The sequence below is a fragment of the Agelaius phoeniceus genome, chromosome 6 (genome assembly GCF_051311805.1).
Source record: "Agelaius phoeniceus isolate bAgePho1 chromosome 6, bAgePho1.hap1, whole genome shotgun sequence".
NCBI lineage: Eukaryota > Metazoa > Chordata > Aves > Passeriformes > Icteridae > Agelaius > Agelaius phoeniceus.
Window position 1 is genome coordinate 47,333,157 of NC_135270.1, and position 24,219 is coordinate 47,357,375.

General features: G+C 43.5%; 1 long non-coding RNA gene across 1 annotated transcript; it reads left to right on the plus strand.

The window, feature by feature from the left end:
* The first annotated feature begins 265 nt into the window (after nt 1-265).
* On the plus strand, nt 266-22,516 carry LOC129122073 (uncharacterized). Its single transcript, XR_008534498.2, has 3 exons — nt 266-554; nt 8,921-17,695; nt 20,904-22,516. It is a non-coding gene; the product is annotated as an uncharacterized LOC129122073 (long non-coding RNA).
* The last annotated feature ends 1,703 nt before the right edge of the window (nt 22,517-24,219 follow it).

The following is a 24,219-nucleotide window of genomic DNA, read 5'->3' on the forward strand; positions in this document are numbered from 1 at the left end:
TGTGCGGTGCTGTGTAAGGAAAGACAAGATCTTGCATTTGTCCCCTTCTCACTGAATCTCTGGTAAATTATGTCCTTGCCTGCTGCTCTAATCACTGAATACATGCCGTTTGCCTGTTGCATTAAAGCTGCTTTCTTAATTAATATCATTTTAAAGGGCGGGCTTGGCACGAAGGAGACAAGCTGTTTTGAACTCCAGCAAACACATTTTATATGTGATCATCCTGAGCAACTCCTGCAGCCTTTCTGTGGTGAGCAGGCAGAAAGCACCACGAGCTAATGAACTGTGTTTTAACCACCTGATGCTGGTCAAAGCTTTGATCTCTCAGGTTTGAGGCTGGGTGGAGGAGGGGAGGCAGAGTGCTCTGCCATGCTCCCCAGCACCACCAAAACTGTTAATCAGCCTGCTCTGCAGTCTGCTGCAGAGTTTGCTTTATTAAAGCTCCCTGCTGCCTGCACACGTTGGCTGGCACAGGCACGGAGAGAGAAGCAAGCCCTTCCCCAGTGCAGAGCGCTCAGTGCTGCATTGCAGTCTGCTGCCACAGAGCCATGGGGGTAGGTAACGCAGGTGGAGACGGGTCCTCCCTCAGCTCGTCTGCATCTGCAATCTCCTGGATTTCTCTACCAGGGCAGCAAGGAGAGCTGGCAGCAAAACATGCTTTTTTAGGGTGCTCTATCCAATTCCTGAATGTCTGGATAGCGTTGCTTGTAATAGTCTCAAATGTAGTCTATACTGCCTAATGTGGTTTCTGTTCACAGTTACTCTAAAAACCTAAAAATTAATTTCCTTTGAGGTACTTAAAGGGGTAAGCATAATTTTATTTATTATTGTTATAAAATTACCTTGCCTCTGCCTAGAGGCCCTCTCTAAGGTTGAGGATGCCATTGTGCTGTTGAAGTATTCAAATTAAATTCTGCTGCCTTTCAAGGACCTGGCAGCCTGAGTATTACAGGCTTTTTGGTTTTCCTATAGGTTGTCTCATAAAGAAGATTGAGCAGGATTAAGCCACTTTTGGAGTACAATTTTGAAGGAAATTGTAGGTGATTCAGTTAATTTCCTTTGTCCCCTCCTACCCCCCCTTCTCCCCACACCCCGATTAGGCTTTTATCCTTTTCTTTATTTCTTCTATGAGAGCTCAGAAATATTGTATTATTTCTTGAGGTTTAATATCAAATAGCTGCTCTGTTTTGTATTATCTGTAACCACATTGGATTTGTTGTTTTTAGCAGACATTTTTTTCTGGAAGAAAGCTGGTATTTGTTTAAGAATTGTTAGGCATTGCATTTCTAATCTGTAAATATGCATGTGGAAATTTGATTATAATAATTTTGTTCTTTGTGAACAGCTGATTCAGGATTTCTTAGTTCCCCTTGTATTTTTCAGGTATGTATCTCAGCTGCTCTTTTTTTTTTCTTTTGTGAAACAAGGATGGCTCAGATTTCTTCTCCTTACGAGTTTCCTGGTGATACAGTACTGCAGTCTCTGCCTTACTCAGCTTATGTCTAATTGCAGAGCATTTAGCAAAAGAATTCAAATGCAAGTTTTAGATGTGGAGTTAACCCTCTATTACACTTGGCTTTGCTAGAAGATGCCATCTGAACAGCAAAGATAGTCCAATAAGGCAAAATTAATCTTCAGGCCTTTATGAAGGTGGGTTTGCATCAGTCTGAATCAAGAACTTGTGGCTTCATAGAGTTTAGGGAAAAGGAAATTTTCTTTACGCTGAAAAACCAGGATATATCTGTGTAAGTGTGACATCTGTTGCAGGACTGCTTACTGCCAGTCTTCTGGGACAAGCTGGCCAGAAGGACTGGATATTGTGGGAATTAAAGCTCGGTGCTCGTATGGCAGCTTAACTGCTGAGTGCACACGCTCTGAAGGAAAAACATGATTTACCTAAAATAATCTACTGGGGCTGGATTTCTGGAGCTGTTGAAAAAAATCTCTTGACTGGTGGGAGTCCTGGCTTCCAGGTGCTTCCAAAAGCAAAGTCTCATTGTCAAGATGAAGGCTATGACAAAAGAAGCCAGATATGATTTTATTATTATTTTAACCTTCCACATCAGAATTTTCACATGACTAAAACATGGGTGACACTTGACTACCTTTAAGGAATGGTAAGGGTTTACATAACATAATATTCCTGCAAGGAAGACATTGGTAAGTGACATAGTTTTTATGCTGTTAGTGGCCATTTTGGAGCAATTTTTCCTCATTGCTCAGATCCTTCTTTAATTCACTTCTTGCAGTGACCCTTGCAGTGTTAATCCACCACACAGAAGCGTTGCAGTTTTAATTAAAAAGGAAATCTCTATCTCACTAAGCTTAGTCTGCCATCTGATCATGCAGTATGGTTTACAGACAGTATTATCTGTCTAATTTGCATCATAAAACCATGACTTAAGCAAGGCAGAAGACATTGGCAACCCCCAGCAAATAATGCTGCTCTAACCAAAACCAGCCATGTTTTAAGCAAAACTCGACTGTGAGAATGGAGATGTGTGTCTCACATGGTGCTGCACAAAAGGAGGGTTACAGGGGCACAGAGAGTTCAGTGGGATACCTCTTTAAAATAAAACCTGTAGACTGAGTTTGGAGCAGCTCCTGAAATTATATGCTCCAGCTTGACAACAAGATAGGAATTTGAGGCAGGATTTACTGGATTAAATTTTTTGGCTTCTGGTATAATGAAGGCTAGTGGTGCCTACTGACCTTTAAAACCTTTGATCTTAAATACTGGCAGTTGTGTCCCCTGTCACTTGGAACTTCATTAATTAAATTGAGTGGTAAGCTGCAAGGCTGTGAACTGTCCTGAGGGCCTACACGCTGGGCTGGGTAGGATCCCCAAACCCCATTCCAGCAGGTGACCTGCAGAAGTCCATGACTGGACAAAAATCTCCTCTTAGCCGTCCTTACATTTGGATGGAGGCAAAGCAGCTGTCCCAGGGCAGTACAGGCTCAAGGAGAGCAGTAACACCAGCATTGCTGCTCAGCTCCCAACTGCACCAGCACATCAAATATAATCTGGGAGTCCCTGAGTGACAACAGAGCCATACAGAACTATTTTTTGCATTATTGTCAGATTTTTAAAACATTGTGGGAGGAAAGCAGTGGGGGAAGGGAGAGAGAAATTGGATCTTGTACTTCTTATTAGCAGAGGAAGGAGGGAGGTACAGGATCTGAGTTACTCTGTGAGCTCTTTACCTCAGAGGAAGGTGAACCCCACCTGGCAGAAATTAAATGTTAATGTATCAAATTATGTCCAAAAGCACATAAAGCTCAAGGGACACCTTATGATACCCTTTGAAAACAAGATCTAATTTAATTCATTTGCATATCCTGATACCCAATACTGCAAATTGGCCTTGGTGGGTTAATGCACTGCTACCATTAGGCTCCCTTGAGCTTATTGGAAAACTGTAGTCAACAAACTGCAGGCACTGAATTGAAGTGTCTGGTCAGGGAAAACCAGATCAAACTACATTGTCTTAATTGTGACCCGTTTTGGGATGCAGAAGGGTGGCAGCAACCCTTGGTGGAAAGAAACAGTAAATTGATTTTGCTGAGAACCTCATCAATCACTGGTCACAGTGACCCATGGATCATTAATCTCATTAAAAACTTCAGCCTCATGGCAAAAGTAATAGCAGACACACTAAAAGCGTGCAAATTAGATATGCTCTCACAAATGCCAATGGGTCTGGCTGGTGTCCCTGAGGAGAACTCCATTTCTAAATTGGGCAAACTTTTCACTGACTCCAGCTGAACTTCAGCCTGCCACTCTGTGTCAGGTGGCATCTTCAGGAGCTGTGAAAACTGTATGGAAGGTATGTGTTCTGTTAGTGAGTCATGTTTATGTACTCAGTTCAGGGAAGGGAGAGCTGAACAGTGGGCATGGGACAGGCCCTCCTAATGCTGTGACCTTCTTGACAGCCAATCTCTGCTGCCTGAGCTCTTTAGGTGAGGTGATTCAAAAAGAGTCTGGGAAGCTGCCCTGGTTCTGCCCCAAATCGGTGGGAGGATATGGCCAAGGCACTGTGTTATGTGATACCATCTTATGTGATACCATCTTATGTCACGGGCTGGGGAAAAGGACTGCCTGAGAAGGGACTTCTGAGAGGAAGGGGTGTGGTTTCCAGTTGGGAGCAACTGTGGCCAATGGAGAAGTTGGGGTGGGGTGCCATTGGCGTGGTCATGTCAGCTTAGGCTCAGTGAGCATCTTGCATGTAAATCACTCTCTTTTTTAGGACACTTTTGTTATTAATATTGTTGCTGTTACTGTTCATTTCCTTATCTCATTGATGTTTCCAGTAAATTGTTCTTATTTCAACCCATGATTTTTCTCATAGTTCTCAACTTCATCCCTGGAGCAGGAAGTGGGAGGGAAAATGGGGGAGCAAGTGCTTGCTGGGAGAGCCTCAAGAGAGGCTGTGACAGCCACACAAAGGCAGTACACAGGCAACACTGATTTTCTGTGTGTCTGTGAATCCAAGGAGTTTGCATTTTCTTGGAGGATGATATGTGTCAAAGAGTATAGTCAGTTGGTCATGTGGGTCCTTTCAAACACAGCAGAGCCCGTTGTATCACCAAGATTCAGGCTTTGCTGTCATCTGTAGAGTTGTAAGAGCATGCATGCAGTTGCCAAAACTGCTAATGTGCACAGCACAGCTGCAAAATTTGTACTTGTTCCTCTCAGACCTTGTGAGCACAATCCGTGACTCTGAGTGCATCAGATGTCAGATGGCACTGGGCCCTGCTCTCCCAGTCATCTAGGTGCAGCCATACCAGCCCTGCCGAAGCAAGCCAAATAGCTACCTCTGTTCAGAAAGTTAAGTGCATTTGAGAGGGTTGCTCTCAGGGATTTGTGCACCCCAGACACTACCTACACAGACCAGGACACATTCACTTCCTCCTCCCAAGAATGTTCTCCAGTGCCCCTAGACTTATGCACACAAATCTCACTCAGCTGTGCTTACCAGACTCCCAGTTGGCCTGAAGACCTGGGGAGCTCTGTATCAATCCTCTTATTGTTTGACTGCTTGGGACTTTTACTGAACCTTGTGAATAAAAAATCTAAAAGCTTTTTGGGTGCAAAAAGTATTTCAGAGCTGCCACATTCAGCACTTCCAGGACCTCCACACATCACATACCTGAGGCTAGTTCATGCTGTGGATTTGGCCTGCAGCAGTAAGTACTTTAACTTCATTTTCATCCAGACAAAGGCTGTGCATGTAGAGAGCTGTGATGCCAGTGATTATGCTGGAGCAGCTTGGCTGACGTGCTTCCATCTATCATGAAATACACCAGCTTGGGACCCATGTGCCATAACAGTAAGCTCCAGGTTCACTGTCACCTAGGACTCGAGTATCTTGCTGGGTCTGAGAGGTCTGGGACCTTAACAAGCCTTGCAACACATGAGACTCTCTGAGGCCATTCATTTACCCCTTCCATCTTCACTGCCATGCTCAGGACAAGTGGAGGGTTCCCAGGCATGAAGCCATGTTTCAGGCATTGCCTGTGGCTCAGGTGGGTGTCTTGGCTGAGTTACACTCACTGAAGAGATGAGAGCAATAGGATGTGTTTAGGTACAGCTGTGCTTAGGAAAGACACACTGTGTGATTCAGCCATTCTCCAGCAGAGGTGGGCAGCTCAGGGGTCAGGACAAGAGACTCACCTCACCCTGTGCCCTGGGTACTGCTAACATGTCCACACACACACACACACAAGCAGCCTTTTCCAGCAGCAGCCTCCTGGCCCTGTTTGCCAACAATGACATCCAGACCCTGCAAGCACTTCCATATAACAACTTGCTATGTCACAGCTTGGCTGACAGTTAAGAGTCAGGAATATAATTGGGGCAACAAACACCATCTGGCCAAGACTGGCTCTAGCAGGCATCTGTGTGTAGCCATCCATAGCCCTAGTTTGAGCTGGCTCTGTCAGCAACCCCAGTGCATGAGGTTTTCTGTGGTAGGACTGACATGGTGTGCTGAGGAGGCAATGGCAGCAGACATGGGCAGAGCAGAAGCAAGCAGTGTGCTTTTGTAGCAGCCTCTGCACTCCTTTATTTGTCTTGGTCACCTCATGAGGAGGATGCTGATGGTTATCTGCCATGCCTGGGGCAAGTGCAATCTGACATCGGCGTTGGGAGAGTGAGGAGATGCTCACCTCCAGCTGCAGACTGCAGTGGAGGCTGATAAGATGCCAGGTTTGTTCCCAGAGCCAGCAGTATGGTCACGGTTTGTGTGCTCCTGAGGGACACAGGCCATGCTGTGCAGGCTGCCAGGGAGCCAGGGCTTGCTCCAGGTGTGAGCTGCAAAGACAGTGTAAACAGGGCTTTTGTCTCCTGCATAGCAGGGTCACAGGACGTACTGGTGTGTTTGAACACAGTGCACAAAGCCAGGCTCAGCCATGAGTGCAGGGGAGCATACCAGATCATTGCTCTTAGACTGTTGAGCTAAATGTGCAATGCCTAATGTTAATATTAACCTATATACTGAATGGTTTGGAAAGTACCTGTTTGTACTGAGCTCTCCCAACTGAAACATTTCAACTGCAGTGTTCTCAGCACAGAATTCATTATTCTGAGACTTGCTTTCCCAGTTAGCTGGAAAGAGCTTGATTGTTTTCACCCTTTCGATGATATTTTAGCTCCTCTAATAGCTTTACCTGAGGTAGATTGATGAGCAGAAATTTCTTTTAAAATGCTATGAATATGGACAGATTACACATTCTCTGTGAATGAAACTTTTCATGTAATTGGTGTGAATTGAGGGAGAGCCTTTTAAAACTTCATTAGTAATGCAGCTAGTTCTCTCTTCTGACTGATACAATGTATGTCTGTCACACAAGAGTATAACACTGAGCTGTGTACTTTATTAAATGTGAATATGCAAACATGAACTTAGACCAAACTCAGGGTCCTGAGTTCTGCTTACGCCTCAGCATGAACCTTTCTCATGTAATTTTGACTGTTCTAGATGCCTGTCTCAATGCTTTCCTTAATAAAGAGCAGATAATATTGTTGCCAAACTGTTGTCAGCAACCTGGACAGGAACTGCATAGCTCACAGGTACAGCATGACTGAGCCTGTGGTCAAACTGGTGCTTTCACCTCAATATTGTTGGTTTCATATATAGCTTGCAGAATATCTGCCCTGCTTTCACAGATAATACACCATGGAGTTAAAGGGCTTAGGGAAAATATACTTTGTGAGAATAGATGGAGAACATTTAGATTGTTTTGTTCAGAGAAAAGTTGACCGTGCAAGAAAGGAGAACTGTGTTCAAACATATAAAGTGCACCGCATAGAGGAGGGGATAACCTGTTACATATACTGCGAGCAAGACAAGAAGCAAGGTTCTTGAATTGCAGTAAGGTAGAAAAAGGCAAAAACTTCTTGTCAGTAAAGAGGTGGAAACCACTTATGAGGAAGGTATGGAGCTTCCACCATTTCCCCAAATGCCTGTTGGGCATGCCATTGGCAAAAGCAGGGCATAGACCAGCACAAGCAGGCTGAGACAGGCAGGGTCAGAAAGGGGAAGAGACTCAGCTCCCCTGAGCAGATCTCAGGGCACCACGAGCAGCAGCAGGGAGTCTCACTCCCTCTAGCTCCTCCATTAATGGGGTTGCATAAATATCTGCCACGTTCAAATTGGTTTTCAAAGCACAATCATTAAATTGCAGAGCTGAGAGCAGAGGGCAGGTAATCTAGTTCTTGGCTATCTGTGCTGCCCACCGGACCACAAATACTCCCATTCTCCTGACACATGAAATGAAGCTAGGCTGAAAATGTCTTTTCACTTCAGTATGGTCAAACATAGGGGTGTTAGCAGCAGCCCCAAGTCCTAGGGGACCAAAGGAGACCTTAATTAGGAGGTGTGGCTTTTTCTGGAGAGAAGTGATTTGGCAGGTTAGAAAAGTGTCCAAAGTGTCCTCTCATGGAGGCCATCATGAGCAATAAGTGATCCTTGTGCCCCGGGTTTGTAAGTGGGTCATATTTTTACAATGTCAAGCATGCTGCTGTCTTTTCTGCAATAAAGCTCACCTAATCAAAACAAGTCAGAGCTTATCTAATCCCCTAGCCAGAGATATTTCTGTGGTGGCTACAGAGCCAGGTTTCCTAGCAACCTAAAAGGCATTAGACAGGGCTTTGTCGACATTTATCTGTTACACACAAAACCCCCTGTTTGAATAATATCATGGGTGTAACATCAACTGACAAAAGCCAGGAAATTCAGAGCTAGGGCTGATTTTCTAGCCTTGCCTCTCATCAGGCTGAAAAACAAAAGGCACAGTCATATGAGTGATGAGCAGAGCAAACCAACCTTTTTATTTCCTGGCTTTCTCCCAAACGAGATGCCATTCAAATGAAGTGCTTGGTATTAATTTCCTCTGTTTAGGACAGGTTTAAGTCTCACATTAGGTAGCATGTTGGCAGTGCTGCCAGTTTCTCCATGGGCTACCATTTTTCCTTGGAAGGGCAAACTGGAGTGAGGAAAGAGATATCCCAGCCCATCTGAAACCTTTGGTTTCTCCATGGTGAAACCAGTTTTCAGATCTGTGGGTTCACAGGTAACAAGAAGGCTGCAAGCCTGCTCTGTGCAGGGCCACCATGGCATCCTCAGGAGATCACTGTCAGGCCAGGGCAGAGCCAGTGAGGATACACAGGTTAAAAACACTCCATCTTCCTGCTGGTGACCAAATCTAGATACAGGAAGAGGATTTTCAAAGGTTTCAAGGGATTCTTGAGATGGATCTTGGAATGGATATTTTTTAAGCATTTTGAAAACAAAAGGTCAGGGGAAAAAAGATTAATGTAGGTTTTTTTTTTTTTCCCCCAGACCAAAAATATACTGAGGACTAATGAATGGTCTAAAAAGTGATACTTCAGTAATGTCTTTTATTTCTTCACTTGTAGCAGTGTTTAAAATCTTACAACTGGAAGTTTGTGGAGGAGACTGATGGACGAAGGGATAGAAGAACAGCCATTGCTGCTGATTATCAATTCAAATCCTTTGGGGAAGAGTCTTCTGGAAGTGAATGGGAACTGATCACCTTTCTACAGACTTCTTGAGTCATCTCACAGAATTTAACAGAAAATAATTATTTCACTTCAAATTGATATAATGTGGCTTAAAAGTGCTTGAAGATAAAAGATGTTCTCATTTACACAATGTAAGTTATCAGCTGGGATAAATTAACTCTGAATTCTGTGCAATTCTGTATGTGTGCCATCTCTAAATAGGTAGATTTTCATATGTGTATTTGCACTGCTTTAGGAGTTCCATCTCTGGAGCTTTCACAAAAAGATAACAGCCATTTCTACATTTGCTTGAGGCATGACTGAAGGGTTTATCTCTGTGTAAATTTTCCAGCCCAGCTATGAAACCTCTGAAATGGATAGTAAAGAAAGTTTGATAAAACTTAACCATAGTTGGGTACTTTGCTGCTGTAAGGGAAAATCCACCGGTCGCTGTCAGTGGGTGAGCAGCTGGGCTTCCATCCCTCCATTCTTCACTGTAATCTTCATTAACATAAGAGTTGGTGTTTTGCTCCCCACACATGGATTCCATACTGTTTGAACTCCAGGAGGCTGCTGGGATAAAGGCATGGGTACAGGCCTCTCTGCTGACCACAGCCAGCATTTCTTTAGCCAGCACAGCGTGGATATAAACGTTACACACGCCACAATGGAGAGGAATTACTATGCACACTATCACTTTCAAGCCTTTGAAAGAAGCAGAAGCAGAAGGAGGTTCTTGCATTTTCTGCCGACATCATCTTTACTGTCCATCCATTTGTTCCCCGTTTAGCCTCCCCACTGGCAAAGCCTCTATTATGTGCTCAAAGAGCAGACAATGGGAGCCCACTACGCCTGGCAATGCACGCATTGTTCCATGGGCTCCCTATAGAAATCCCTGCCTTTGCATGACCCCTTTTCCAAAGTTTGGGTTTTTTCTCTCCCGAAGGGGGAGGGTAAGAGGAAAAGGGACAGAGTCTCACAGCTCTGTGCAGATTAGTGGTAGGTTCATGCCCATATATTGAGATGGATAAAATAGCCATAAATTTTTCCCAAAGTGCTTTTTTGTAATGCATGCATGAACTCACTTAACAAGCTTAAAATATTTAGTGAACACTGAAATGAATGGAGAGTGTGGGAGGGGGGGACAAAACTAGCAGAGATAATTGAATACACTTAGCAGTCATAGCAGCTTTACATAGCTGTATCATATTCTCTATGGATAACACAGCTGGGAAAATATGGTTAGAGTTTTAAAATATCTAGAGACTTCTGTCTTAAGATAGTTATCAATAATTGCAAACTTAAACATTAAATATTTTTGGCTTTGTTAAAATATATACCTCTTCATTTGATGCATGTTAAAACATCATAAAATAGAGAACATTCTTGACTTGGCATTTCTTCAGGACTCAGGTAAGCAGGAAGGATCTCTGACTGAGGCTGTCTAGGAACTAAAGTCTGTCTTGGGGAAACCACAGGCTGCCAAAGACAGGTAAATTAAAACACAGAAGACAGGAGTCCCTCAGACTTGACAGCGTTTGAAATGCCAAATGAGAAAAGGAGATGGGTTGCTATAACACAGGTTCATATCACCTGTGAAACTGCTAAAGTCCTTCAGCACTGGAGAGAATCTTGCCAAATTAAATCAGAAGTTTCTGCTTCATTCCAACTGAGCCAAAATTTGCTCCCTTGCCCTAGTTCTGACTAGGACTTCAAACCCACAGACTGCAGCAACCCATCCATCTCAGCTCACACCTAATTAACTGCTTAATTAGAGCAGCACTGGGGAAAGTCTGCTCTTTGTTTTCCCTTTCTCTCTGGTGCCTGCTGCCTCTTGTAGCAGCACAAAGCTCTCTGAGTGGCTGAGCCTTCCTGGTGGCACATGGCAGGTTCAAGGAGAAGGTCCCTTCTGCTGGGCTTGTCCTCTCTCTCCTGAGATAAGTGACCTTGGTGGGCTTGTCCTCTCTCTCCTGAGATAAGTGACCTTGGTGTCACCATGCAGCTCCTCCCCAGGTCACAGCGCTGGCACTGCAGCCAGTACCTTGGCTAGAGCTGGAGACTGATGCACGGCTGTTTAATTTGGAAGAGCAAAAGGAAGGTCACTGAGGAAGGTAATGCAGTCCTGTTGATTGAACATGTGGATAAGGGCACCACAAAAGCATAATCTGCTTTTCTGGGATGCGATAAACCAGGTTTATGTGGGCAGTTGGCAGCAGTGCTTCTGAGTGTTACTCCATCAGATAATCCAGGCAGCAGAGCACTGATGTATCCTTCTGGTCCCCTAATATGGCTTGAATCTAAAGATTAGGTAATTTTCATATTTTTAGGGTTTTCTAAAACAGTATTATTTATTTCCTACTTGTTTCCTGTTTTTTACTTATGAAATTCTTATTTCTGTAACCAAGCAAAGGTAGTCTAAGAGGAAGACTTCTGATATTCCCCCTCCTTTTCCACCCAGAGTGAAATGTCCAGAAACCCCAGAAGATTCCCTGGGGTTTGCAGACTGACTCAGCAGCTTTGCTGCATGTGAGCATGTGGCTGGGGTGTTCCTGGTGTGAGACTCATCACACACATGGAGCCCAGCTGCTGTGTGCCTGGGCAGTACATTTGCTGTATATATCTCTCCAGCCCAGGTGTCACAGCATATACCAGAGAGTTTAGGCCTTGTAAAACAGCCCTGCACAACATTTGCACACCCTGCTCTGCACCAGGGAGGTTGTGAGTGGGAAGGAAGGAGGTGATTGTGTTGTTAAGGTATGATGGATGTGATCCAGAGGAGGCTTTGGCAGAAGACAGCCCAATCTTCCAGCTCCTGGGATCAGGGTCCTGAATCAGAGCTGTGAGAGGGTTTGTGTGATTCAGCTGCTAGGCAGAGGGACACCATTCTGACCAGGGAATGTCCTGTCTGTACACATATTTGTTATCAGGTGTTTGGCAGCAGGTCAGACATCAAGACAGCTTAAACTAAGCATAAAATCAGAACTGTGAAGTTTACATCCAGGGACAACTACTTAAGCTGTAGTTAGGACTACAGCTTAAATTCCACAAGAAGATGTGAACATATATTTATGAATAAAATTAGGCTAGAAATTAAAAGGATTTTAGCCATGAGAGGAGTGAGATTCCAAAATAGCTTTCCAATGAGAGTAGAAGGGTTCAGAAGCAGTCAGAAAAGTCTGAGATTGAGATTTACATGATAGAGTTGGTGAAATATTGAGGGGCATGGGTCAAAGACTCAAAGGTATATTCCCACCCTATCTTCCCTGCTTGCTTTCATTTTGATCCTTTCTGTTACTCTAATTTCTCCTCCTCTTTTTTCCTGTTCCTTTTCTACTTGGCTGACAGGCCAATCCTCTCTGTGCATTTTTTCAGTCAATGTTCCATCCATTTGGTGGAACAAAGCAAAGGCAAATCCCATTCTGGTGCATCTCAGTGGGCTCATTGGAGTCTGCTGGCAGAGCTAGCGTGGGGCTGACCCTGGGGGCACAGGAGCAGGGGCTGCAGGAGCCCATGAAGCCCTGGTGACACAGCAGGGTCCTTCCCCTCCTGGTGCATGGCTGCTTCCCCTTGCTCTGTTCCACAGACACGCTCATGCCTTGGCAGGGCACTCAGTTTCAGAGCTCTGGATTTCTGCTTGGGAAAGCTGACAACAAGGTGTCTACCCAAGAAGACTTTTGTGGGGTAAGATTCATTTAGGGGATGACTGCTGTGTTTCTGTGCAGCAGAAAGGTCCAAAATGCAGTGAAAAACAGCTACAGCTGTAGTGAACATCACTGTAAACAGAATATTCTGTTAAATTGGAAAGGGAGAGGCTGACCAGATACACTTTTGGGGGGAAGTAGGAGGTGCCCTCAGGACCCAGTGCCAGGAGCTGCAGGGCATCTTGACCTGCAACTGGCACTAGCTGTGGGTGCCCATCATTTTTGAAATCCAGTCCTCCCATGCTCAGCAGGGCTGGTCTGAGGCACAACAACAGTGCCAGGATTTCTGCACTGTACCACTGGCACTGTCACAGAATGCCAACCAATCCTGCCCCTACCTCTAGACTCTGAAATGGAGCTTGCAGAGAGCAACTTGTTTTAACATACAATAAATCCAAAGAGGGGCTCTTTGGCAGGGGGTATAATGCTTCCTGGCACTGGCTGCTTCAGCTGCACTTGCAGGGACTGTATTTTGCAGCTTGCAGAAGAGTTGCTTGTCTTTCACTACATGTTTTTCTGAAAAAAAGTGAGCATGACTTGCAAGAAGTTTGGCCAGTTAACACCAAAGTGATTTAGATGCTAGTCAGACCTTGTCACTTTTTTCTTCTATCACTCTGTTGCAGCAGATGTTTGGGTCATGGGCAGCCACCTGAGAAGTTGCCACAGCTCTGTTAGTTTGCATCAACACCTTCCTTTCACAGAAAGAAAACTGTTGTTTTTCACTGTTTAGGCTGTAATTTGACAAGCACCTCAGCTGTGTATCAGCTAGCTGCCATTGGTCATGCTCTTCCCTGCATCCTGGCCATGGGATCCTGCCTCCTTCCTCAAACAGCTCCAACACTCACCAGCTCCAGTGCCCTGGCATTTCAGCATGCCTGACTGGCAGAAAGATATTCTCCTTCAATTTTAGCAGGCCAAGGGGGAATGTCCAAATTCTGTCTTTGGAGCTGGCCAGAGTACACCCAAGCCTGACGATTCTGCAGTTAGGTGGGCTCAGGCTGATGAAGAACCAGCATCCATGTGATGCTCACAATTTGTGGGGAACAGATTTAAGGCATCCAGGGGTTCAATTCACCTTGTGTGTGATCCTGGTGTAGCTTTTCTTAATTGTCACTACAATGAATTTAACTTCTTGCTGTGAAACGTGGTCATTAGAGATGATGCACCACTGCAAACATATCCCTCCTAGTACAGTATTAGCTGAGTGAAGGGGACTACCAGAACTATTGCAGTTTTCTTCTCTTGATCAGTGTCCTGTGGGTTTTCCCTTGTTGGAAGAATAAGTTAATACTAATTAAGATGAAAGCAGAATACAAAGTGGAAACTTCCAAAGTGTCTGTCACTTGCATTTGTGCAAATTAAAACATCTCACATCCAGCACACCCAGGGCCTTTCTTTTCTTCCTGGAGATTTTGTATTCCACAACCAGCCTGTGGAGCAAGATGTGTGCTGTCATCCTGCTCACTCTGATGCAGCCCATGCTCTGGTAATCCCACAGGACCCAACAACAGGTTGGGATCCTACACTGGCAGCTGTTTCACCACCAGGTGCCTGCAGAAGGGCTGCCAGCTAGAAGCACCTCTAGCAAAGGCAGGAGGATGTGACCAGGTGTCCTTTTGGCACCATAAACCCTCTGAGTAGTTAGGCAATATTCAGAGCCTTTAAATTTTTGGGTGGTTTTCTGTTTGGTTTGTTTTCGTTTGTTTGTTTTGTTTTGTTTGTTGTTGTTGTTGTTTTGGTTTTGGTTTTGGTTTTGTTTTCCTTTTGAAGTTTCTGATGAGATTTAATCTTTAAAAAAAGCATTTTTTTTTACAGCCAATGACCTCAGAATCTTGTTTGTAGTAGAAATAAGAAACACCCAAGCCATTTTCACAACCTCAATCTCCCTTTATTCTGTGGCCATAGACCTTCCTGCTGACTCCTTGGGGATGTCCTTGCAGCATGGCCCATTGTTGTTTGGGCAGTTTTTGCAGTTTTTTCCCTCACACAGACACACATCTAACTTGTGTTGGTTTTGGCCTAAGAATCCCTGTCTCAACCCATCACTGGGCCCAGAGGTGGGCCCATTGCATTGGATGGCTGTTACTTTTATCTCATACCACAGAATTGTAGAATGGATTGGGTTGAAAGGGACTTTAAAGGTCATTTAGTCCCATGGGTAGGAACACCTTCCACTAGACCAGGTTGCTCAAAGCCCCATCCAACCTGGCCTTGAACCAGGGATGTGGCATCTACAGCTTCTCTGGGAATCCTTTTCAAGGGTTTCACCACCCTCACTGTGAAGAATTTCCTCCTAACATCTAATCTAAAACTCTCCTGTTTTATTTTAAAACCATTTTCCCTTGTCCTATGATGACATGCATTTATAAAAGGTCTCTCTCTGCCTTTCTTGTAGGCCTCCTTTAGGTACAGTTTATTAGGTGTTTCACTCTACAAAGGCTCTTAACTGAACCTGAAGGACATTTTCTTAATGCTTTAATCAGAACAATTTTGAGTAAGACAGATTAAAGCCTTCCAGTATTATTAGTTCTCTTGCAGCAATGGGTAAAGTATCAGATCTTAGAGAAACACTTATCAGCAGTAATGTACTTCTGATAAAAATCTGAGCCTATAAATAATGAAGTTCTTCCCTTTCTGGAGCACTCTTGATTATCATAAATCCAGAGAGATAGTTACAACCTGCATGATGTATCCATGCACATAACAAAATTTTGCATGGTGCCAAAATATTCCCTGTAGTTGGAGGGATCATGTAATAAAATAAAGAAGAAATTGTCCAGCATGGTGGAAATCATCTGCTTAAAATGAATCATGATTGAAGGAACTGCCTCAGGAGCAGAAGGAGCTCAAAGAGTCAGCAGAGCCCATGTTCTGGGTGCTATGATAGTGCCTACTGATCTGGCAGAAATGTGGGCATTTACATCTCTCATATGTGGAAAGGCATGTCAGCTGAGGAGAAAGAACAGCTGGTATTCCAACAGGAATATTCTGTTTGATTGGAAAGGGAGAGGCTGGCCAGATAGCACTGGCTAGGTTAGACCTGATGGACACCTGCCTAGAAGCTAACACAGTATCTGTGTGCTAGATACCCCTACGTGGTGGCCTGACCACAGAATAATCTGTAACAACCTGACTTTTTGGTAAAGGACTTTATTTAATGAGGCAGACTAAATATTATGAGAGAGAAGAATGTGGAGAGGAATTCAGCAGATGTTTGTGGTAGCTCAGTGAACTACAGATATATTTTTCTGCAGCCCTCATTGCTGCTCCATCCTCTCATCACATTCATGGATGCTCTGCCCCTCCATGCTTCCCTCACTTCATTGACCATTGCTCACATGGCAGCAGTGTGTGGTGCCTCTTCAGCCACCAGTCTCTGGACTTCTTGCATGAGGTTACTGTTTTAGTTTGAATAATGTGGGCTCAGAATGAGCCATGGATCTGTGGAAGGTTTCCTGTGCTCCTCTGCTTATTCTTTATTGGAGTGTAGTTTCACAAGTACAGTTTCATTAGGAAGGCCCATAACAGAGATTGGCTTCCCACTCTTTCCTGTTTATATGATACTGCTTATGTGTGAAGGGCAGAATGGTCTTTTTCCTTTCTGCATTCTCAGCACAAGACATTTATAAATGCATAGTGGCCACTTTAGTCTAATTTTGTAGTGTCTCTGTAGGAGGGAATGTGGAGCTAAAGCAGTCCATTGGAGTCTAAGAACACTGGGATCAATTCTTCACCTAATATACAGCTAAATTTGGTAATTTGGTTCACTTCCTTTTGTATCCTAGGTGTCTTTTGAAACTGGAGACAATGATATTTACCTAGGTAGGACCACAGCAGGCAAGGCTGACTGCAGCACTGGGCATCACCATCACAGCTCCAAGCTCACAACCACTGGTAGCAAGACAGGAGATTTCAGCCCAGGCTTTCACACTGGTGCTTTCTGAGATGCCCACAGCTGGGCCTGCAGCTGTGCTGGCTGCTCCAGATGTGTGCAGGTGTTTGCACAGGCACTGCTGCAGCTGTGGCCAGGCTTGCTCATGTGCTGTGCCTGTTTTGGGGTGCTGTGGGAACAGCACGGCCCAGAGCCTCTCCGTGCTCTTGTCAGAGAAGCAAGAACCACTTGCTAAAACTTCCTGGGCTGTCTTTTACCCCTTTCTCAAAAGAGAGAGGAATGTTTTGAAGAGGTAGAGCTGCTGCAATCACTTGGTGTCTGTGACCCAGATAGCCTGGTATTTTGTCTGGTAAGGACACCCACCAGGCATCCAGGAGGACAAAGCAAGAAGAAGCACAGAAGGGCAACACCAGTAATCTCCCACCAAGAAACTCTCACTTGGAATCCCCCATGCTGAAATATTGCATGGAACATGATTTATATTTGAGTTTGTGCTTGTGATGTACTTGTAACCCATTGAAGTGCCTGTTCTTCCCTTGAGTCTGCACTTTGATTCCATTCTCTACAGAGCAGTCTGTAACAATGAGTTTCCCTGTCTAATTACTGATTGTGGGGAAAACTATTCTTTGAATTACCAAACATTTAATTTGCTGAATATTCTCTGAATTTCTGCTAAGAATATTCTCTTCTATGTATCAGTTCTACAGGACTTCAGAAGGATACCATGTGCTATATGGATATTTCAGTATTTTATTTTATTTGGAGCCTTAGTGTTGAAATTATATATGGTATTTTTAATAAAGAAACAAGTAATATATTTTCTCTCATGATCATGTCTTGCTCAAACTAGAAGAAAAAAAACCCTTTTTTTACTTAAAATCAGACTCATAGAATCATTTAAGTCAGGAAAGGCTTAAGTCATAAACTTTCCTTTTTTTTCCCTGAGTTCCAGCCACAGCTCTCTTGAGCAAGGTCACCAGCTCATCTTTTGGCACATGTAGACCACATGAAAAATCTGAATTCTTCCTCTGGAGAAGCTGCTTGGCTCCTTTCTCAGCTAATCTATGTCTGCTACAGGTATATACAAATGCATATGAAGAAATCTCTAATTCCTTCTGTTGAGGCTGGTGCCATGTTTTGGCAATTAACTAGCCCTGGTGAGTCAAATGATGAAAGTAACTATTTTTGATTAATTCACATAGTTTTGTATTACTACATTTTGAAACTTTTCAGAGACTGAAGACATAACTGAATGTGCTATTAGATTTTTACCTGTTTGATCTTCTATCTTGCCTTAACTGTATAATCTTTTGTATTATATTTAGTCCCTGGTTCAAGTGCCTACATGGTTCAAGTACATGCCTATAGCATTGAATCACTTCCTTAAGGAGAAGACACGTTTCCAGATCTAGAATTAAGTCAGTGTGACTAGAAGTCCTTGCATATATACTGCATTTGGATTTCATCTGAGTTTGCTTCTTACAAATATTCCTTTCCCTTTTAGCTTATTCACTCACATGGAGTGGATATTTTCAGTAGCTGCTTGGAAAACAGGGTGACTTAGATGGGCTGGAGCAGATCTAAGGCTGAGATTCAGGAACTTTGCAGTGCATTTGCCTAGTGAAGACAAGGAGCTAAAGAGCAGGGACTAATTTATTCAACAGTGATTATAAAAACATTTTATTCTCTGCCCATAGTTAACCAATTCATTCAGAAACCACAGAAGCAGGAATTTCTGATGTGAAAACCTTTGGGTCCCCTAGGTGTCTTATGTGCAAACAGCAGGGCAGAAATGGGGAAAAACTGACACTTGTGTGAGTTTCAGGGACTGACTGCCACTTACACTTCAAACTTAAATAACCGTATTTTTTCTGCTTCAGAGGCTGACTTTGGATGTCCTTGAAGTCTGGAATTATGCATTCTGGCAGGCAAGTGGAGAAATGAACCAGATGCAGCAATTTAGTCATATAGGGAGGTTTCTAGTAAATTTTGCACAACGGGGTAGTGACAGTGTACTTAGTAAAGCCACATGCCTCTGTAAAAATAGTGCTATTGATTTTCTTAGTGTGTGTATCAAATGTTAGCACATTCATTAGAACAGCAGCCTTCCAAACACTGCTGTAGAACAACCAGCAGGCCTGGAGTCAATATCCATCTGAATACTGGCTCGCTTTCAAAGGGCAAATTAATATTAGGGCATTGACTTTTCATGTTAGAGAGGAAAGATTTTAAAGGCAGCATTTATCAAATAGAGTTAGGCAAGATTTAACAAATACAGCTAGGCTGCAGGCCCTATTTGAACAGGCAAAGGTGTGTGCATGCAACCATGTACAGCACTAGCAAAAAAGCATAATACTTGGTTATATATATATATATATATATATATTCATTTAGGGAATTGGTCCAATACAGTTACAGGAAAAATGTGGCTACTCATGTAAGGAAACTTTCAGTTCTAAACTCCTGTGTGAGTATATTGAAATATCACTGAGTAGGAATGTAATGTATTACAGTGATTAAATAAATACTGTGTCTGTGTCCTCATAATGTAACTTCTTGTACAGTGCTGTGAACAAAGCAGCACATTAGTCCAAATATAACCTTGGCTGGCAGTAGCTTTGCAGGAACACAATACAGTCCACTGAGTCTGTTGAAAAAGAACTAACTTAACATAGTGAAATCAACCTTTTATTGTCTCTCCTTGTAAGGATGAGAGATGAAGGAAGATGTGTAAAGGCCATTCCACTTCTCATAAATTTACTATGAATTTGGGATTTACCTGTTCTTAGTGTTTCCCCTTTGTATCTGTTTGTGCAATCATTCAAACTTTCATGGTCCCTGAGGAAAGGCCCTGTGGAATGTGTTTGGTACTTGTTGTGCCCATCTGTACTCTTAATTTGATTCTGTATTCTTAAACCCATGAGGATGAACATGTCTCTGGGGAACAAGTGGTCTCATTATCAGGTCACTACTTGTTTCACCCACTAAACTGTAGGCTTATATAAGTTCTGGGGGGTTTATTTGGTTGGTGTGTTAGTTGGCTGGTTGGGGTTTTTTGAGTTTTCTTGTAACCCATTTGACAGCATTGCTCCCCTGTCAACAACCTACCTGTGCTGTGGGTGGGGAGAAGAGGAGGTGAAGATTTACATTGCTTTAGCTACCAGCAAAAATTGCCCCTTGGAAACAAAGCCAAAGCCACCTCCTCCTGAAGTATCCCACTTCTCTTTCTTACTTAGAGAGGGGTACCAAAGCTTCAAAGCTCTAACTGAAGCACCTCAGTTAGGTGGAAGAGAACAGGCTTGTGCCCTTACAGGTGGTTATATACAGATTTTAGCTGTGTTGATTGACCCTTCAGAATGTCCAGCACTGCTGTGACTGCAGGAGGATGCTTTGGTGAGGTGCCTGGTCACTGGTGATGCCACAGTGGTGGCTCCCAGCAGTCTCATTGTGTCTGAGCCAGGACTGCTGCTACAGATACTGAATTCAGTGAAATCTTCACAAAATCCCAGGTGGATCTCTTCTTGCTTCCTAGTCCCATGCTGCAGACATTGAACTGCATTTTCCTTCCAGTCTCTATTTTCCTTACTTTACTTTCTGTTTTGTAATGCAGAGTGTCAGTCTAAGAGGATGATTTCATTTGTTTTATTGTTTACAGGTCTTGTTAATTTTCAACCTACATGCCCCAGTGAGTTGTTTTGTGAGGTTTGGATTTTGCAACTTCTCAAGTCTCAGCTGTCACACACTGAAAAGTGCTTTTGTGGTATTATTGTGTGCAAACAGTTAAACAAACATTTTGGAGGTACTCTATGTTTCTAATGGAAACAAAAGGTTTCTGTCCCTGTATTATTTTCTCCATTCAGATGTCATTGTAGCTGGTACTGGATGCCTCTTTCCACTGGGTTTCTCATTTTGAACCAGATTCAAGTGTTCTTCATGATGAGACATGTTAGTTTATTTCTTTCATGTTGAAGGCATTATTACTGCAAATGAATTTTACTCTTTGCTCAAGATGCATATCCCAAATAATTTTATTTCCTGCTCCAGAAGAAAAGGCCATGGCTTTGGGCAGCCAGCCTGTGTAAAGGACAGTTTTATTGTTCCCCACAGAACATGACCTCTCTGAAGCCTTTCTGAATTCCTGAATCTCCTCCTCCACTGTTGCCAAAGTTGTGCTCTAGAGTCAGAGGGGTCACCCAGAAATCCTTACCATTATGATGTATTGCATTTATCTTGTCTTCTTTGATGAATGCTGAGCAATAATGTTAAACCTTTCTTCCCTTCCCAGCAGGATAGATTTTCATCTAGAGTTTGGTGTCTTCAAAATAAATCTGAGATAAAGTCATCAGCAGAATGAGCAAATGGAGCATTGAGGAGTAAATATGAGGCCCAGTGGGGGTTTGAGTCTTCCTTGTCATTATACCACCAAAAAGAACCATTGTAACCAGCCAAATTAATTCAAGACTTCCACTTCAACCACCCATTCAGAGGGTAACTTTAAATTCATCTTTTAGAGCATTCATTCACAGGTGGCAGCAGATTCAGGATGAATTTTAAATGCTGGTTTGAGAAACTTGACCCCTGTGGCAGAAAAGTTGAGCTCCAAAATGGTGAAGTGCCCAAAACATGGACTCCTCTCTCTGCCTGATTTTATAAAATAAGACTGACATTCTTTAGCATGTTTTTAAAATACTCTGGATCAAGACTGGCATGGATGGGCAATATATTAAATTAGAGTTATTTAGGTAACCTTTCTCCTCCTTAACCTTCTTCTCCTTTTGAGCACCTTGTAGTTAACTGTGGCCAGTCTGGGATCTGCCACAGGGATTGCAGAGCTCTGAGATGTGGCAAGCTCTGAGAAACACAAAATGTAGGCACTGTATGGAAATTAACCAGATTACCAAGCTCAGATGACTTATAAATGTTAGCTTTTTATGTCCTTAAAAAAAAAAAAAAGAAAGAAAAAAAAAAAGAAAAAGTCATTTAAAAAAACCCAGATCCTTTTGGAGCATGACAAACAAAAATATGTAGCATTAATTAATCCCACGAAAATTTCCCTTTGGCAATGCCTTCCTGTAAGTAAAACACAGTCCCCTAAAACTGCATGCTAGAAGGAAAAGGTTCTCAGTTGGCCACTGAGAAAATGAGAAAATTCTTTTTGGAAACATTTGCAGCCAAAGCCCCTCAGAGGAGCTCCTTGCTGCTTTGATAGTTGGACACTTCCAGTGTGGAAGGAGGAAAAATCTGGTTTTGCCCATGCCACCCTGAGCCTACATCCACAACTAAACCTGGGCCCATTTCTAGGCTGGTGTGAGATGTTCCCAGCTGGCACAGCCCTGCTGAGGGCTGAAATTCACTCTCTGCCTTCTGTAGGGATGAGCACATCAGCAAGGGGGACGTGAGTGCTGTGCACCTCTCAGGAATGAATGGGACATGCAGCTGAAGTGGGAGGGGTGGTAGAAAACTGCTCAGAAATCAAGAGGAGTTCTGTATTTTATGAACTTGATTTGTGAAATTACCCCCAGATTTTATTTTTTGCTCAAAAATGGGCCTCTTCCTGACAAGAAAATTATCTGTTTGAAGTTTAAATTACTTGGAGATTAAATTAAAAATTAGATTTCTAGATTTTAAAATTTCATTTTAATTAAGTGTTGCAGCCCTTTGAAATTCAAAGAAACTGAAACTCTCCAAAGAAAAATGGCAGACACAATATTTGAAATTTGATGAAACAATTTTTCCCTTCATTTTATCCAATTATATTAAGAGGTTTTTGATTTACAAAGCACTAAAAAGCACTACTGAGGCCAGAGACATGCTAGTGAAATATTGTTTCTGTCATGTGGAGCTCTGTACAGAATTGTGTGGGCTTAAATAAATGTATCTTGATAGTTTACCTTAAAACTCTCTGTCCTTTTCCTCAGTTCAGCTGAATCCTATGAAATAGATACGCAGCTTGAAGAAGTTCTTCACACCCCCACAAATGCTAAAAATGGCCCTGATACAACATGTATTTATGTAACAAAATCATCTGCATTAATATCTTCCTTTCCTTTCTGCAAGAAGCACAGGAGGGACCCAGGCTGACACATTTTCCTGCAGCCCCTTCCAGTTTTCTCCTTGCATTTGGGGCAGCAGGGCTGAGCTGTGTTTTCCCTTAAAAAAAAAAGGCCACTGAATAAACAGGAATTTGGTGTGGCTATTAATAGGGTCAGCTACACACCTGCAGCCCAAGCTTTTGGGTTCTCTCCCCTTGGATATTCAGTAACCTCTTATGGATTGAAACTATGTGATAACAGGAGTTCTGGTCACTGTTGGTATCCTGATCTTTCAAAATAAAGAGAGTATTAAAACAAATATATTTCTTCCACTTTTCTGAAAAGACAAGAGACCGGCTGATGGGATCAAGTGTGATGTATTGAGCTGTTAACTTCTTCATATCTGACAGAATGAAGAGAAAAGTGGCCCCACCTGGCAGCTGTTTGCTGCCCCATTTGTCACCGTCATGGTCAGGTGGCTGGCTGCTCTCTAGGTCACAGTGAAGCCCCAGCACCTGGGCAGGGGTGCAGCTTGAGGAGAGGGCTCAGGTGCTGTGGAAACAAAGCCAGGGGCTCTGTGTTGTCCTCCCAGGGCTGGCTGCTGGCCTGGGAGGAAGGGAAGGAAGGCTGCATTGTAGCTACTGCTGCTGCCAATAGGGTCAGAGAAAGCTTGGTAACCCTGCCATGCTTAGCATCACCAAAATACCTGGGAAAATCAATCTCCTCATTTTTCAGATGGAGACTCCTGCCCCAGCTCTGCTGCTCGTGTGTGGATACTGAGAGCTGGAAGTGTTAAAGCCCTTCCTCACACCACAGCTCACAGGATGGCTCCCAGCTGCAAGCTGGCTCCTTGGAGGGGAGGGCTACTCCCACAGGCTGTCCTGAAGAATGACCAGAGTGACCCCCTGAGCCTGCTAAACCAGCACTCACTGCCCCAGCCTGCTGCCTGTTGTGGAAATAAATCCTGAGCAGCAGTGAAAATCAAACCAACATTCTCAGCAGCAGCTGTAAACTCAATAAGCTCTCTGTCCTCCTTTCCCTCCCCCTGCCCCATCCCTCCCTTTGGAGTTGAAATGAAGGCAGAGACATGCTGAGAGAAGCAGTGCAGTGCCCTGTTTGCAGGATAATATGCAGACCACACGTATGTATTAAAGACTGCATGGAGTTATGATTGAGCCAGGAGCATTTAAATGCAAGCCAAGGGGAATTTGCTATTCTGTGTGGGCAGATTTCAATTGTAAGGTTGGCAGCTCTGGTATCCTGTTCTCTAATACCATGAGATGAGAAAAAACAGGCTTTTCTTTCAGAGCAGTTGATTATTGAATCCGCACCAGCTGTTCACCCTAATCCAAGCTTTCTGGGCTCGTTCCTTGTAACACAGGCATCCCTCATCCCTCCATCCCTCCGTCCATCTCCCCACTCTCATTTCCATGGGGCTTTTGTGATCTTTCAGAAAGGTGGTTAGCAGATATCAGCCACCCAAAGCAGCATGAGCATCAGTGCAGGCAAGGGTTATAACTAATTAACAAGAGAAGGAAGCCCCCCAGCTGTATACTGAAACTCAAATTA